Below are 17,876 nucleotides of genomic sequence, written 5' to 3' on the forward strand. Positions count from 1 at the left end.
ACTTATTTATTGTCAATGTCTAACCTTCACTAACATATATCTAAAAGTACAATATGGTGTACTATTTCTTTTTGTATTTTGTTAAACAATACCAATAGCAACAGACACATTTTTGCTGAAAGAAATACTCATCAGGAGAGTATTTCTCAAAGGATCAGGACTCTCCTGTCCTTTGAGGGGTTTCTGAGAGTTTGTTCTTACACATCTCACGTAGACGGAGACATAGGATCAGTTCTCCCTCTCTCTGTCTCTCTCGCTTCCCATAAACTCTGAATACTTTATATTCAACTTGTTTATTTTGCCTGAGGGTTTCTAATGAAATTTTCTTGCTTATCTAGAGATCAGTATTTTTCCTTGGCAAGTAGTGACTCAGAATCTGGTTGGAGACCCACGTGCAATGAGATCGACCGTTTCGTTGGAGAATGTGTCTCTGACACAAGATTTTCCTCCACTAGAGGCTAAATGATCTCCTTAAATGAGCACATAAAAATGTCAAAGTAATAGAATTAAAAGTACATTAGTTACTCGCACTCATAATTGCCGGTGTGATTCTGTGGGTTTGACAATGGGAATTGGTTCCCGGGGGATGTGACAACGTCCGATGGTCCAGGGACCAGGCTTTGCTTTCCTTTCCGATTTCATTTCAGATGGTGGTCACCCAAAGCATCGTTCTCAGCAGAAATGTCACCTCTTCTTGCAAAGTAACGAGCGATGGCAGGACTCTTGCGGGGCTGGGAGCAGGCAGAAGTGAAGAATGATCTCTGCCCGGTTCCCACGAGGTCCAGTGTGGAATCTTGAGCCGCGATGCAAAATCCCAACCCGAAGGGCAACTGCGTGTTTTAACCTGTGACCCCGGTGTCCTTGCCACGCTCACGGACTTCCACCAGCAGGAACCGGCCGGTCGCCGGTCTGACCGGCTCACCTCTGAACCCGGCTCTGTGGTGTCTGATGGGCTCTCTCCAGCAGTCGATGACCCAGAGGTATTCTGACCACAGAGAACGCAGCCTCCAGGAAGGTATTTTTAAAATTTTTTGCATTTTTAGCCCTGGCCGGTTTGGCTCAGCAGTTAGAGCGTCGGCCTGCGGTCCTGAGAGACCCGGGTTCGGTTCCCGCTAAGGGCGCATACCTCGGTTGCAGTTTGTTCCTGGCCCTGGTCGGTTGTGCAGGTGGCAGCCACTCGATGTGTCCCTTTCACGTCGATGTTTCTCTCTCTCTCTCTGTTCCTCTGTCTCCCTCCCGCTCTACCTGAACAAAAAATGGAAAAGTGTCCTCCAGTGAGGATTAAAAAAATAAATAAATAAATAAAATTCTTTGCACTTTTATTAAAGTTCTAATCACCCCAAAATGTTCAGCTTTATTTCCTTCAGTCCCAGGAGGGGGTGGCCAGGGATGCTGGTCCCCAGACACCTTTCGCCATAATTTAACAACAGGTAATAGGATTGTTGGGCAGGTTTTGGTCTTAGCTCACCCCGATCCACACTTAGCACCGTGGCCGCCTCCTGATGGTGCATTTCTGACGGAGGACGAGGGACGTGGTCGGGTGGGGACCGCCCGGTCCAGAAGCAGTCACTGCGGTGACCTAGTGACCACAGCCTGTCGGGTGCTGGGGAGGCGTGTCTGTGTGCCCATCACGGACTGTAGGCGCCTGACGTCGGCTCGTCAGGCCTGGGTGACACCTGGGGAGACAGCCAGGCCTGGTTCCCCGAGGCCGAGTGGCCGGGGGCACCTCTGAGAGCACCCCCCTCCGCTGTAGCTGGAGCAAGAGACGGACTCGGGGGGATCCTTCTACCACCCACACTTTGACGTGTTACTTTTCTGCTTAAACTGACAGGAGCCTCCTCTCATTTGTAAACGAGAACAGTATGGCAGCTGGGACTGACGTCCGCCCCTCGGTGTTCCGGTCACTGCCTTCATCCCACCGACTGGACGAGACGCAGGGGGAGCTCGGCTCAGTGACCCGCGTGGCTGGCGATGCTGGGGTCAGTAGGTCAGAGCGTAGGGACAAACGTCCTCGCAGACAGCGGTGGTCAGGCTCGGGTGTGACAGCAGATGGGAGGGAACAGACTCCCAGTGTGATGGAGGCAGAGACGTCAGCCCTGCCCGGGCTTCTCCGCGGCTGTGACTGCGCGATCAGCTGGAGCATCGCTCGCCCGCTCAGCAGGTCTGGGTGCAGGGCCGGGAGAGCGAGCGCCGTCGTAGGTTCTGGACCTCGAGCGTGAGCAGAGGGAGCAGCCTTGCTCGGGGAGCGTGCTCTCCAGGGAGAAGGATGGGGACAGACCGATGCCACCGTGTCCGTGCTGACATGCTGGGGAGACGCAGGCCAGCGGCCCGGGAAGGCGGCGTTTGTGTTCGCGGTGGGGCCGGGCCTGTCAGCAGCCCGGCTGCGCTCCTCCGACCCCTTCGCTGCACGAAGGTCCAGTCCTCGTGTCTCCGTGAGGAGCACGGCAGCATCGAGACGGCCCTGAGTCCAACAACATGTGGGAAGGACAGGAGGTCACTTTGTCGAGGGAGGGTGTCGCAGGGGCGGGTGACGGAGTGACTCGCTCTGTGCATCGAGGGCGAGCGGCTTTCAAGGGGGGAGCCCCGGGGGGAGTCCCGGGGGAGCACCAGGGGAGCAGCGGGGTCGTGGCTGTGTCCACCCCGGTGGCTTCAGGGCCCGCACCAGGCTGCTCCCTGCAGAGGACGACGCGGGCCCGGCGCTGGAGGACGTCTGGAGTTTAATCCAGAAGGACAGAGACCAGCAGCAGGAGGACCAGGCGCCGAGGTTCGAGTCAGCAAGGGCTGGCGTTGGCTCCTCTGAGCACATGCACTGGCTGGAGCACCCAGTGCCTCTGGAAGCTAACAGCTCTCCACCCCGTGAGCCCAACACCACAGAAAGTGAACCAAGTGCTGGCGGAGGCCCAGGGTCGGGGGGCCCCCACTCACCTCCTCTGTCCCCAGGCCAGGTGACCAGCCTGAGGGCTGCTATTTCCCTGGTCTGGAGCCAGGTGGAACCTGCTTCTCCCTGGGAAGCTCTCGAAACAACCACTGTTTACACGGAGGGTGTCCAGAGACATGGAATGCTGAGCAGAGAGGTCAAGGTCACATGTATTTATAGCCTGCACCGTGCAGTTCTGTTCCCCAAATTGAAAACACATGAGGGCCCGGCGGCAGCCCACCCACCGCTGCGGCTGGGCCGGGCCGGCTGGTGGCCTGGTCCCTCCCAGGCCCTCCTGCCCCGGAGGTGCCTGAGCCTCAGGCTCTGGAAGGGGCTACGGGTTTGCATCTGAGCTTCCGAGAAGTGCATTTGTTTAAGACGGACTTGATGTTCCCCTTGGGCTTTGTGAGAAGAATATCTTTGACTTGAGGAGAAACAAGGAAAAATAATTATTTTTCGCACACACACTGAGGTCATTCAGTGCCTTCAAATGTAAACCTGAGTACGTTTCTGCAAGAAGCAGCCGAAAGGCCGTTAACCCCGGGAAGGAAGGTCGGTTCCGGAGGATGGGCGCCTGCGTGGGCTCGGGGGCACCGGGCGTGGTCCGCGCCACACGCGGGCACCGCCCGGGAAGCCCGGTCGGACGCTGGCTGAGGCCTGCGACGGGCGTTTCGCCGGAAAAGCCTCCCCTGCAGATGTCAGCGTGTGACCAGCAGGACACAGGCTCGTTCCTCTCGACGACCCCACGCGCAGTGAGCGTTCGAGACTATAAATGTCTCCAAATGATTGAATAGATCAGTCTAATGGCCAAGATGGGAAATTTTAGGTTTTGGTTCTTTTCAAATCAAAACCACTTACCCAGGTGATATTGAAAGTGCTACCCTCACATAAAAAGCCACTTAAATAGAGTTATAACCGTCGTCCAGATCAATTATTTAAAAGGACCTAATTAATAAAAATAGCGGCTCATCTGCCAGAGGAAGTTTCTCTTTGATGGGGACGGCCAGCGAGACACCACACGCTTAACGTCGCGCGCAGGCACCTGCTCCTGACGGTGTCTCGGGGCGCGGGGGGCCTCGGACCCGAGAGCAGGTGGGGGTTGTGCCCAGGATGGTGCGTGCCCCGCCCACCCTGGTCCCAGTGCACCCTGGGAAATGGACCTACAGCAGCTGGGAAACCCTGGATGGTCCCAAACCACCACGGGTCAGCCTGGCTGAAGTCGATAGAAACATTAACTCCTGATCAGTGGCAGCTGAACTTGTCCAGCTGAGCCGTCAGGTGAGGGTTGGGGTGGAGCCTGGGCAGGCCAGGGACCAACCCCGAAATGTCAGAGGTCACCGCACCCAGGAAGGGCCCTGGGCCAGCCTGCGGCCAGGTGAGGGACGGCCGCCCTTGGCCCCTGCGCCCTCAGAGGTGAAGTGGGCCGGATGCGAGATCTCCGAGGGCCCGTCCATGCTCCACGCACATTCAGCGTGCAGTTTGCTGACGCACCGTCACCCGAGGAAGTGGGGCCTTTCACTTTCCAACGGAATTACCTTGCGTTGCGCAGTCAGAGCCGGCCGCCCACCGAGAGGGGAGTGCGAGGCTCTAGTGTAACTGACACGTTTACGTGACGGAATAAGGACCAGAGCCTGCTGCTCAGCCCTGCGGGCAGCTGGATTCGTGGGGGGACCTTGGCAGTGTGGACCCCCTCCTGGCCCGGGGGCCCTGCCTGCACAGGACGCACCCACGCTGGCTCCTCGCAGCTCTGCGCGCGGCCGCCATGCTGTCTCGTCCCGCGAGCCGTGCGTGGGTGAGTCAGAGGGGACAGCGCCCCAGTGCCTGCCGTTGGGTTTGTACCCTCCACATTCAGGCTTCCTGCGGCCACTTATCAGCGTCAAGTGCTTTTAGGAAAGGTGAACCTCCAAGTTGAGTGATGCGTCGGGAAGACCTGAGTCGCGGCTGCAATGGTGGTGCCGTGAGCGGAAACCCAGCTTCTGTGCTGTTGCCAGGACAGAGCGGCAGCCAGAGGCCTGCACGTCTGCTATCAGCAGACAAGGAGGAAGAGCCTGTTCCAAGGGGCAGGAATAAACACTGACTCTCGGGTGAAAGCTCCCCTTTCACAGAAAGACCGGCCGGTGACACCGCAACGTGAGGACGAGTTTGCGCAGGGCCCGGGGTGAACCACCGCCGAGTGGCGGGCTCACACACGGCTGGGGTGTCTGCTCCCTTATATGTCCATGTTCGGAGCACGGCTACACAGCCGTGGGCCGCAGCACGAGACGTCTGCCGAGCGTGTCAGCCCACGGACAGCCCGGGACGCGAGGGCTCCAGGAGCTTCCCCACTGACACCAGTGAAGGGAAGACCCTTTGCCACCCGAACGCAAACTCAACACAACTGCGAGGTTCTCGTCGAGACCGACATTCTTAGCTTCCATTCGCCTTACGCGCTCACTTGCGTTCTCCCCTGGTTCCCAAATAAAGGCAGAATTCCAGCCGGCGCTGTGTGGCAGACCACGGCCACTCTCTTGGCCTCAGGCCAGACGGCTGCTGCACCCCCGGGGTGAGGACTCTCCATCTTCCCGTGGTGGCTCAGCGAGTGACAAGAAAAGCACGAAGATGTAAACAGCCGCCCGGGTGTGCAGGCGGCTGGAGAGAGGCCAGCCCGCCCTGCCCAGCCGGCGTTGCTGGGCTTGACCTCACGCGATGCGGGCTCGTCATGCTCACTCTGCCGCACGTGCTAATTATGAAAGGTGATTAAGATTCGGAATTCTGTTTCAGATTGGACTTGGCACTTCAAACGTCCTAAGGAAGTCGTTCTCCAAGGGCACCGAGCAACGGGGCTGAGCTTTAATCAACGGCAGGCGAGGTCACCAGCTCCGTCTTGTTCAGGAGTTCTCGACCGTAAGTCGGAGGAGGAGATCTCTGAGAAAGAAAACGTTTGCGTGTTTCAGGGTAATCTAGGTGGGGAGTCCTGATTCATATAGTTTAGACCAGGGCAAAGCAGAGATGGTGCTCTTGTTGGACTTGAGATTCAGCAGCGCAGACCAGCTAAAAAGACGGTAAAAGACACAGTACCCAGTCGCTGTGGACGTGGCTGGGCCCGTGGGTAGTGTGGACATGGCTGGGCCTGTGGACGGTGGGGTTAGGAGAGCTTCTTATCACACTGCTTTGTGCCTTTCGAATTCCATACCATGAGCATTTTAAAAGTTTGATTAACTTACTTAAAAGAAAGAAAAAGAAATCTACCGGCCCTGCATAGCAGGAGTCTTAACTTTTTCCTGTGAACTTTGATGGCTCCGTCTCTCTTCCCCTTTGCAATGATACAAGGTGGGGAAGCAGAACCAGAACACGGTTGTTTTAATTTCCTGTTTCTCTGCTCAGCTGTGGGTGTCCTGGGGGCCGCACACCTGCTCCCAGGCTGAGCAGACATCCGAGGACTTGCCCGGTGGGAGCCCTGCGCACCCTTCTCGCCTCCCTCTGCTCGTCCGCTGTTTCGAGGAGGGTTGTCCCTGGGCCTGCGCTTTGCGGGAGCCCCCGGCCCGTGGTCCTGGCTGCCACGTGGAGTCTGCTTTCAGCGTGTGGGCACTGAGCACTTGGGGCTATTTTTGGATACATCCTTCTCAAAAGTGAGTCTGGTGTGGAAACTGTTTGAAATGTCAGAATCTGCAGCTTTTGTTTCTTCCCGTGCGGTCCAGGAGGACGCGACAGGCGAAGTCAGCTGACTGTTCAGGAAGAAGCGATGAGGGGACCGGAGACCATGGACACTCCACCTGTGGCCCCACTGGAGCCCTGCCCTCTGCTAACCGTCGGGAGGAAACCGCACACCTGCAGAGGGGGCGTTGCAGCTGCGGGAGCATCCGGACGACCAGCCTCCAAACCTCTTCCCAGGCGGGTGTCTCCTGCTGTGAGTCTCAGACTTTTCCTCCATTGGGCTGACACAGCCGGTGGCAGGGCTGTGTCCGCAGGGACCCCCGAGCTCAGCCTCTGGACTATCTGAGCTCGCTCAGCACTGTTCTCGTGCCGGCACCTGTCCAGCTGCGTGAGCCCACCCCAGGCGCAGCCTCTGGGCCCAGGACCTTGTGCTCACCTGGGATTCCGCTGGGCTGAGACCCGCGGCGTGGCCAGGTGCGCCCCAGTAGGGTGGTCCGACATTTAGACGCAATATTTAAGCAGAGACGGTAAACGCAGCTTTATAAAAGTTTAATTCACGTGCTCTATGCAAATGTTAACGCACAATGAGAAGCGTGTCCCCTTCGGTGCAGGGTGTCTGACCTCTGTTGGTGTGGCTGCCGTCGGACGGCTGGGCGGTGACCGGACGTGGGCTTCGAAAGTCTGAGCTTTGCTGACAAGTCACGTGTTCTCAGCAATTCCTGATTTCCACGTGCTGACAGCGAGCAAGGGTCCACCGCCTGGTCATCCCTGGCGTGTCCTCCACTGGTCACCCCTGGCGTGTCCTCCACTGGTCACCCCTGGCGTGTCCTCCACTGGTCACCCCTGGCGTGTCCACCACTGGTCACCCCTGGCGTGTCCTCCACTGGTCATCCCTGGCGTGTCCTCCACTGGTCACCCCTGGCGTGTCCTCCACTGGTCACCCCTGGCGTGTCTGCCACTGGTCACCCCTGGCGTGTCCACCACTGGTCACCCCTGGCGTGTCCTCCACTGGTCACCCCTGGCGTGTCTGCCACTGGTCACCCCTGGCGTGTCCACCACTGGTCACCCCTGGCGTGTCCTCCACTGGTCATCCCTGGTGTGTCCACCACTGGTCACCCCTGGCGTGTCCGCCACTGGTCACCCCTGTGTGTCCTCCACTGGTCATCCCTGGCGTGTCCGCCAGCCCCAGTGCGGTTTATCCTCTTCCTAACCGGACCCAGGTGCTGGTCCCCAATAACTGTCACGAAAGAAATGTAAAGATATGTTAAGCATCTAAATCAATATTAACTTTCAGATTTTAAAATAAATTTATTTTGGATCTTAAATGAAAAGATTGGGCCCAGCCGGTGTGGCTCAGTGGATTGAACCTCGTCCCAGGGACTGAGAGGTCGGGTTTGCTTCCCAGGGCACATGCCTGGGGCGCAGCTCAATCCCCAGTAGGGGGCGTGCAGGAGGCAGCTGATCCATGTTTCTCTCTCCCATAGATCTTTCTCTCTCTCTCTAAAAAATATCAGTAAAAACATATTTAAAAAATGGCAAGATTGGCATAAAAACTGCCCCTTTCCAAGGGGAAGGCGTCTGTCTCAGGCTGTCGCACAGGAGGTTGCGAGGGAGGTGGGACAGGAGACAGCACTTGGGGGCACTGCTCCTGTGAGCGCCGGTGGGATTGGCACAGTCTGGGAGGCAGTACCGTCCTCACTGGGGTGGACGAGCCCGAGACACAGCGGCGAAGGGAGGCACCCCACTTCCCAGGTCTGCGGGGCGATCCCAGGAGGCAGCGAGGAGGAAGAGACACGGAATGAGGTGTTGGCGCCCACGGCGTGTGCTGTTGCTGGTTGAACTGGGACTGCAGTTCCGGCGTGAAGGAGCCGGCCTGTTTCGGAATCTGTGGAGGTCCGTGTACAGCGCTCAGGGTCTCTGCGTTCCCCACAGTCCGCATGTGTCTGTCCACTGTTATTCCCTAAATTTCAAAGGGCGGTGGAGGCAGAGAAGGGTGTTTGGGGGGGCATGAAGCAGGGGTCCAGACCCCCGCCCCGCACAGACGGAGCGCCCTGGGAAGCACTTCTGCTCCCCGCGAGGGCTGGTTTCCTTGGGGAACTGCTGGCTGACGCTGGCTCCCAGGCCCTCCCAGCCCTGCGTCGGCCTGCGTTCCCGGACTAGACGGACGGCGGCGCTGGTGGAAACCGGGGCGACTTGGGCCCTTGTGTGCAGGTCTCTGGACTTTCCAGGGTCTCAGAAATAATGAGAACCCCGAGGACAGAGGCCACGGAGGGAAAGCTCCCTCGGGCTCGAGTCGTCCGGTCCCGGGTTTGCCCAGAACTCCCGCGAGGAAGATGGCTGGAGAGAGCTCTCCTGAGAGCCACCGGGCTGGCCGAGGCTCCTCGCAGACTCCGCTGCTGCTCCACCTCGTCCCGCGGCCCCTCGATGTCCCAGGTGTTCCGGGTTTCATGGTCATAGATCCAGGGCCCAGGAGCCAGAAACATTATCCCCACACCCGAGGGACACCTCCCGCCGAACCTGGCAGCCGCAGGGGCACAGTCTCACCCCTCCAAAGGCTCGATGGCCACAGGGCCACCTGCCCCCCCCCCCACCCCCCGTGTGAGAAGGTTCGGTGACGCGCTGAACTCTCATGACTCAAAGGCAAACCATCGCTGTTTGTTTTTGTTCAGTTTTCAGAGTTTTATATAGCGCTCCATAAATAAAACATCGTGTTCGGAGACTGTGAGGCATGCGGACAAATATAGTGCAGCCAACAGCGCTCGGCTGTTTCTTAGGAACCCTGACTTCCATGCAAGAAAAGCTTCTGGGCTCCAAATGTTATTAAATTGACATTTTAATTTCTTTTTTTAATTTACACGTGAAGTGTTAGAAGTATTGATTATTTACGTGCAAAGTCCTTTGCTCCCACACTAATCAACGGGGTGTGGACACGCCCCGAAGCGTCGCGAGCGCACGACTCAGAGCCCCGTTCGCGGCCGTGGTGCAGTTAGGGCTCACCCGGGCCAGCCTGACATCCCCGGACACCCGGGCCAGCGTCAGGGCCGTTTCTTCATCATGAGACACTGTGTCTGTGCCCTGCGTCTCCACCCGAGCTCGCTCTGTCCACACCTGTGGGTGAACAGCCAGCAACGTTCTCAGGGGCCACTCTCCCTGGGACCGCTCTTCTCTGCTGGAGAACCTCGGGGCACTCACGTTGAAGGCAGCTACTTCTGTGTCTTGATTTCCAGCACCAACAGTGTTTCTCAGGGACATCACGGCCCTACCTGTTTGCTGATTCAATAACAGGGGTCCAGACTGGACACCTGTGAGATTTGGGGCTGTCCGTACCTCCCTCTTGATTTTCTTTTAAAGCCAAAACTGCTCTAAAAAAAATTAAGTATTAAAAAATGGGTCCTTAAGATTTGTGAATTTGCATGAAAATTTTACCTCAATTAAAAAAGATTCCTCCCCCGGCTGGTGTGGCTCAGTGGACTGAGCATCATCCCACCCACCAAGAGGTCACCGGTTCGATTCCCAGTCAGGGCACATGCCCGTGTTTCTGGCTCGATCCCCAGCGGGGGGCGTGCAGGAGGCGGCCGATGGATGTTTCCCTCTCACATGGATGTTTCTACCAATCTCCCCCTCCCCTTTCCTCTCCCTCTAAAATATCAATAAAAACATATTTAAAAAATTAAATAAAAAGGATTTCTCAGAAACAACAACAAAAGAAATAAAAACAGGCGATGTTTAGACACAAAAGTAACCACACAGAAATAAGTCCAGTGGAACCTGTCAAATCTCAGTTCCTGTAAATCGTGTCCCCAGACCCCCCCCTCGCTGGTTCCCACGCCCCACCCCCCCGGGTCCCGGGGCTCCCGTCACCCCCTCTGCAAACACCCTCCACGTCCTGGGCGCAGCGTCCTTGTCCCGCCCACGCTGGACGCAGGAGAGATGAGCCACCAGGGAGGAGCTGGGCACCTGGGGAAGAGCCCCCAGGGGAGCGTGGAGGGTTCGCCGGGGACGGAGAAGCGCAGAAGGCAGAGGACAAGCGTGTCGCTTACAAATGTCCCCTGATACTTCCAGGACCCACCCAGCCCTGTGCACCGTCACCACAACGTTATTGACTATATTCCCTGTGCTGTACCTGACATCCCCGGACTCCCAATTCCTCCGCCTTTTCCATCCGGCCAATTAAAGCGTGTGTACCTGGAAGAGAAAGGGAGGGAAGGCACACCTGGAGCTTCTTAAAGACCATGTGGAGGAAGATACTCCCTTGTGGTCAGGAATCGGGTGAGCAGTGAGTGGGTGTGGGGGTCCCAGGAGCCAGGGAGCTGCTGCCGGCTTGGGGCTCAGAGCCGCGGGGGGCCCAGACAGGGCGGCATTGGTCCCGCAGGGCACAGAGCAGGACACGGACTGAAACCCTCGCTTCCCTTTGTAGGTCAGACAAGGTGCTCCCTCTGCCTGAGGCAGTGGACGCCCGGGGGGACGGCAGGGAGGGCGGCGGGGCTGGGACCCGCCTGGCCAGCGGCCTCCTCCCCCCTGCCCCTGGGCCCACAGCCTTCTCTCCAGGGGCAGGGCCCCTCCCTTCCCTTCACAACTCGCAGGAAGTGTCCTTTCTACATTTCCAACGTTAATAAAGAAAGAAAAGGTTTAAAATAGTCTTTGTGCAGTGCAAACCAGAGAGGATGACAAAAGGTTGAAAATAACTTTGAACATGTTTAGAAATATAATTGCTTCGGAGACGCAATCTGTGGGGCTCCGCTGTGAGCACACCGGGCGCCCAGCTGGGCCGCTCCTCTGCGGACTCGGAACGGAGGCGGCAGACACGGCCGCTGAGGTCAGTGTGGTCCTAGGGAGGCCCAGAGAGAGCTCAGAGTCCTCATTAGCAGCTGGGTCAGAACCAGGACCTGCCCTTGAATGACAGCAGACGGCCGGGCCAGTCCCTGGGGGGATGGGGGGCAGGGGTCGGTGTCTGGCCAGCAGTTACTAGGCGTGTTGGAGAGCAAACAACTAGCAGACATGCACATTGGAGGACTTTGCAAGCAGAAGACAGAAAATAATGATCGTCTTAGGAGGGTTCGGGGAGGTATCAGAACCACGGGGTGAGAAGGACACGCTGTTGGAAACATCCAGAGGACACAGTGACCCTGAGAAACGGGTGAAACGTGGGAAATGTTGCCGAGGGTTCATACACAAGTAGCCCTGAAGTCACCGTGGCTGAATCATCGTTCTCGAGTGAGCGGGGACTCGAGAGAACATCATTCAAGTTAAAGGACTGATTTCCGGCTCCAAAGGACAAAACTTTCCAGAGAGAAAAACAGGGCCAAGCACAGAGGATGGGGACCCTGCCAACCCAAGCTCCGGCCTGGTAGTTCAGAACAGGGGGAGCTGGAGACTCCCAGACGGGGCGCAGAGACCAGCGACCCGCCGTCTTCGTCGCATGCAGCCCGGGTTCGGAGGAGACACGCTGTCCAGTGCGAAGCATCCCATCCTCTCAAACGGTCGTCAGATTTAGGGGTGAGGTAGCATTTTCAGACATTATCAGACATTTTGCAGGGAGCCCCGGGAACAACACACCTGTGGAGGGCGGGGCCTTTCTACCAACCTCAGGAGGCCTGAGATTCAAACCAGCCCCACTCGGACCCAGAACAGGAATAACCCTGTACATGGACTGCTCCTCCGCCAGCTCTGGCTCTTGCTGGTTGTGGCGCTGATTCTGGAGAACATTCGGAAGGTTCCCTGTGCAGGCGTGTCGTCGACAAGTGCAGATGGATCGAGTTCCCCCTTCCCCCGGGGATGCCCGGTGTTTCCTCCCTGCCTGGTGCTCGGCCGGGAGCCCCGTGCGGGGGCAGCACCTCCGCCTGGTCCGCGACTCCGGGGAGAGTCCGCTCTCTCGCGTGGCTGTCGCTGTGCGTGTCCTGGAGCCCCGTGCGGGGGCAGCACCTCCGTCTGGTTCGCGACTCCGGGGAGAGTCTGCTCTCTCGCCGTGGCTGTCGCTGTGCGTGTCCTGGAGCCCCGTGCGGGGCAGCACCTCCGCCTGGTCCGCGACTCCGGGGAGAGTCTGCTCTCTCGCCGTGGCTGTCGCTGTGCGTGTCCTGGAGCCCCGTGCGGGGCAGCACCTCCGCCTGGTCCGCGACTCCGGGGAGAGTCTGCTCTCTCGCCGTGGCTGTCGCTGTGCGTGTCCTGGAGCCCCGTGCGGGGGCAGCACCTCCGTCTGGTTCGCGACTCCGGGGAGAGTCTGCTCTCTCGCCGTGGCTGTCGCTGTGCGTGTCCTGGAGCCCCGTGCGGGGCAGCACCTCCGCCTGGTCCGCGACTCCGGGGAGAGTCTGCTCTCTCGCGTGGCTGTCGCCGTGCGTGTCCTGTGGTGCTTCGCCGTGTGGGAGACGTTCTCTTCCATCCTGAGTTTGTGAGTTTCTCCTTTACCCACGAAAGATGTTGAATTTTGTCAGCGGGGATCACGTGGTCCCTGCACCCGTCACCACCCAGGCCCCTCTCTGCCCCCTTTCCACAGTCCACCTGTGACATTTACCTGCTGCGGACTCCGAGGTCCGCGGACAGCTGGGCGGGCAGGACGCTGGCAGCTCCGGGCAGCGCTGAGGGGCTGCTGTCGCGTGATGGAGACACTTCCCAGATGGCACGTCGTGGGCACCCCCAATTCTGGGGAAGAGTCGCTCAGGGCGCCCGAGTTCCTCTCTCCTCCTGTGGAGGGGGGCCCTCGGCGGCACCCGCAGAGCCTGGGTGATTCCTCTCCCGGGCTCCTCCAGGCCCGGGACCTGGGACCCCAGTCAGCTCTGGGCTCTGAGCGCCGCCTGCTCCTGGGCCCAGGCTCCGCGAGGACAGGGACATCCGGAGGGACGCTGGCAGGGGTCCTGGCTGCGTGTAGACGCCCTGACCTTTCGAACCTGCCTGTCCTCCCTGCGTCTGTCCCTCCGCCCGACCTTGCCGGAGGGCGGGGACTCGAAGGAGGAAGAGTCAGATGGATTCTGTCAAAGTTCTGTCTGTATTTAGGACACCAGGCTGGTGTGTGGTTATTTTCCAAACACCAATTTACATGATTGGACTGAAACCCTTTAAATATTTTAGTGCATAGACATTTCAGTGTTTAAGAACAATGGCATTTTTAATTTTTAAAGAATAAAGAAAAGACTTTCACTAAAACTTTAGGTTTATTTTATAATACAGAAAGATCCTGCGAATTTTCATAGAGTATGTGAATAATTCTAACTAACTGTGTGCGCAACCATGTTAACCTCTCTGGACACCCAGTGGGTCTCGGACGCATGGGTGCGACTCGGCCCCCTGGGCGTCGCTCACGGACAACCTTCGGTGGCTCCTGTGGGTTGTGCTCAACTTTGTGGGTTTGGGGAGAGTGGGCTGGGGCTTCCTTCCCACGCCACAGGGCCTGAGTCACTAGGGTTCTCCTCGTCAGGAATTCCCCCAGGACTGGGTCACTGACTAGGGACATTTGGGCGTCATGCCCGGGTGTGGGTGCTATCATCTAACGGGTGAGGCCAGGGATGTTGTGAACACCCCACAATGCACAGGGCAGCCCCACAATAAAGAGCCATCCAGTCCGGCCTGGCCGGGGGCTCTGTCAGCATCGTCCTGTGCACCAAACAGGTTTCGGGTTCGGTTCCCGGCCAGGGTCCATGCCCAGGTCACAGGTTCCATCCCCCGTACAAAAGGCACCGGTCAGTGTTTCTCTCACATTGATGTTTCTCTTTGTGTCTCTCTCTCCCTTACTCTCTTTAACAACAACAAAATCAGTAAAGACATGTCCTTGGGTAGGGATTAAGAAGACGTCATCCAGTCCCAGTGCGAACGGCTGAGGTTCAGAGCCACCGTGTACTGTGGGGGGGCTTCTTTCCTGCCCTGGTCACGCTCCGTCCACTGAGCGAGTCTCGCCGGCGGCTCGATGCGGCCACAAAGCTTCACTAAAGCCCGAGAGCATTTCCACTCTGTGCGCGGACGTTCTCGGTACACAGGCTCCGGTGCAGGTAACAAAGTGCCCCCAAACCACGCCGCTCGTTCCAAACCCAGACGCCGTGCTGGGAAGGCTCTGGACCACTCGGTCCACATGGGAAGGGAAAAGGCTTCTTCATGAATATTTGTTCTGAGGACATTACCAATCTCACATTTCAAATAACACTATCCCCCAAATTTTAAGAACCGTGTCATTAGGGTGCTAAACATTTGAGCTGGGTGTTTCAGGGATCACAGAACCATCTGGCTCGGCGACTGTGCCCCGCAGGTCGGACGTGAGGGTCAGGCCGGGCTCGGGTCCCCTCAGCCTCACCTGTTCGGTTGTGAGGAAAACGTCCGCGTGTCTGCCTGTTCGGAAACCAGCCCACGGTGTCTGTACGTCTCACAGTGTAGACACGGAGACGTGGCTGTGGAGGAGACAGCACCCGTCCGGGCTGTGGGCTCGGTGCCTGGCTCCCCTCTGCGAGACGGGGGTCACTGGGTGGGTGGCAGGGGGCCCCACGCCCAGGCCCGGGCCTCCCGCGGTGAAGGAGGCACTGTGCTGACCCCCAGGGGCTCCCAGCCGGCGTGTCGGCGTCAGGAACCGGGGTCCGCCCGGGTGCTGGTGGGCGTCGGGGCTGCGCGTGTCCGTGCTGTGCTCTGTACCTGGCATTCGATCGGGATTTCTTAGTCCCGGGAGGACTTGGCAGATCAGCTCTAACTTGCCTCAGTTAGGGTCCTCGTGAACGGCTACTGTTTTCACCCCGAGGGGAGTGGAGAGAGAAGCCCCTCACGACGGAGCTGTGAGCAGCTTCGTCCTCCCAGGTCAGACCCCCTCCCCCGTCCAGGTTTCCAAACACGAGCAGACGAGAGCGTGCGGGGCTGGACGACGCAGTCCAAGCTGCCGTGTGCGCAGATTCAGACAGAAACTGTCAGGCAGACCTTCGCCTTGGAGCCGTGAGGACTTTGGCCACGTCGGGGACCCTCAGTCGGAGGCGCCCGCCTGCCCCGCGGGACGTGGTGGAGAAGACGCCCCGGTGGCCAAGCCCGAGGGGAGCCGCTCTGCGCTCCCGGCCCGAGCTCTCGGCTCCCGTGGGAACGGACATTAAAAGGCAGCTTCACACGTGTGGTTGCCATGAAAATGCCATTAATTACAGATTCATTAACTTTGTTTTTGTAGTTTCTTTTCATTCTGTGGAGCTATTTTTTTAACCTGAATGTGCTCTTAGCTCCAGAGATGACCGTCACAGACACTAAATGACCCCGACCTGAAGAAGAGCTGCCTGTCCACGGGCCACGCGATGAGCCCGTGACACGTGGCCTGCCCACACTCCTGTCAACGGAGGAGCCAGCCCTCCGCACGGGATTGAGACATAAATGGCTCTTTGACATTTATTAGCTCCATCGATGCATCAGACGTCGTGGCAGACATCATCCTGGGCCCTGATCAATGAGATCGCATCTTAATCAATCACGAGTCAGGCCACAAATAGAAGGGAGCGTCCTCAGCTGACAGAGGCCGTGCCCGCCAGGCTGTCCGCAGCGTGTTCTCTGCCTGCGTTTCCGAGCCCCGATCAGTCCACGGAAGATCAGGAGCGTGTGCAGGCCCACGGGGCTGGCCCGGCCTCGCAGGACAGGGGCGGAAACCCAGGAGGGGGCTCCCCGGGGACGGGGTTGACCTGGCCCCCAGGCCTTCAGGGTGCTCGTCATGTTGCTAGTTCTCATCTGTTACATCAGGACAGGAGATGGCGGGACTCTGGTCTCCGTGTCTGAGCTCCGGCCGAGCTCCCCCTGGAGGACCTCAGAGCTGTGAAGAGAGCTGCCCTGTCCCAGAGGGGAGGGAGGCTGTGCGTCGTCAGTGTCCCAAACAAACCCCGAGAAGGCCGTGGAGGGACTGGGTGCCCCCGACCGGCTGCTGCAGTGAATCCGCGGAGACGTTCCCCAGGTCCGGTCTGGGGGAGGGCCCCGGGCTTGGGTCTGCAGGGAGGGACGGAGCAGCAGAGAGTGGCCGTGAGGCGTGTGGCCTGAGCGTCTGGAGACGCGGTTTCTGTGCAGGGGGTGCGGGGGGGGCACCAGCATCACGGCTGAGAGGTGTGCAGGGCAGCCAGAAGCAGGCGACGGGCACGTGTCTGGATGGGCTGCCGAGAACCAGGCTCAGATGGGAGCGTCCCCAGTGTGTCTGCCCTGGGAACACACCTTGGAGTCCAGCCAGGTGCGTCCTTCCCGAGGTGACCTGGGCCGCGGGCCGTGAGTCTGTGTGAGACTCACCGGCAGAGGAGTGACGGGGACCCAGGGGCTGAGGTCGTAAATGAAGCATCTACTTGAATGAATTGATTGATTGATTTATAAATCCTCACCTGAGGATATGTTTTTATTGATTTTAGAGAGAAGGGAAGAAAGAGGGAGAAACATCAGTGAGAGAGAAACATTGATCGGTTGCCTCCTGTATGTGCCCTGACCGGGTTTTGAACCCACAACCACAACCTAGGTGTGCACCCTGATCTCTATTCTGCTCAATGTATTTTGAGGTTCAATGTGATGACAAAACCCTAACAGAGCGAACTGTGCACTGGTCACGTGCTGCAGGGCCACGCCGTCTGTGGAGCCAAGAAGAACCGTTTACTGTGGGTTCTGTCCAGGTTCATGGTCCAAGCACAGTTTTGTGAGATGAGCTGGCTTGGCTGTAGCCGTTTTGGCCGAGAGCTCGTTAAGCGAGACGCCTTCTCAGGCCGATCACATCTATTGGGCCAGATTATTTTTAGGTGAATCTATGGAATGTCTCCAGTGTGTAGTTTGTCCGAAGACCCTGGGGCTCTGACGTTTCCCTGTGTCTCTGTCTCTGTCTCTCTCTGATGTTATTCGAAGTAAAAATGCATTTTCGCTTCACATGTTTCTGAAGACAGAGGAAATTCAGGACATGCTTAGGGTTTTAGATGCAGGTCACAGAGGAGCAACTCCCCACCCCAGAGACGCGGACAGCAGGCCGGCGGAAGGAAGGAGCCTGGGCAGACCACTGGCCCGGCTGCCCCGGGGACGCCCTGCTCCGACAGCGTCGCGGGAGGAGCAGCTGCGAGACGTCACTTGGACAAGGGACAAGATTCCAGTGTTGTGTGTTCAGTGGTCCCTTCCTTTGTTCACCAGCAAACCCGACTTGGTGTGGACCCCGTGGCAGCCACGGAGCCACGTGCCACAGCGTCCAGGTTCCATTCACAAAGCCGCCCTGCTCGCTGCCCACTGGGGTGAGCTCAGGGCGTCAGCCTGTTCCCCATCCCCGAGCCGTGAACTCCCCGAGAGAAAATCTTCCCCTACAGACACTGGCTGGCTTTCAAGCGCAGGAATCTCGGCCAGAGGGCACGGGCTAAGTCTGGACAACTGAAAATAAAGT

At 58.3% G+C, this 17,876-nt stretch overlaps 1 long non-coding RNA gene across 1 annotated transcript; it reads left to right on the plus strand.

The window, feature by feature from the left end:
• The first annotated feature begins 658 nt into the window (after positions 1-658).
• On the plus strand, positions 659-6,794 carry LOC118631215. Its single transcript, XR_004959747.1, has 4 exons — positions 659-1,015; positions 1,832-1,979; positions 5,678-5,800; positions 6,595-6,794. It is a non-coding gene; the product is annotated as an uncharacterized LOC118631215 (long non-coding RNA).
• The last annotated feature ends 11,082 nt before the right edge of the window (positions 6,795-17,876 follow it).

The sequence above is a fragment of the Molossus molossus genome, unplaced genomic scaffold, assembly GCF_014108415.1.
Source record: "Molossus molossus isolate mMolMol1 unplaced genomic scaffold, mMolMol1.p scaffold_m16_p_15, whole genome shotgun sequence".
Lineage (NCBI taxonomy): Eukaryota > Metazoa > Chordata > Mammalia > Chiroptera > Molossidae > Molossus > Molossus molossus.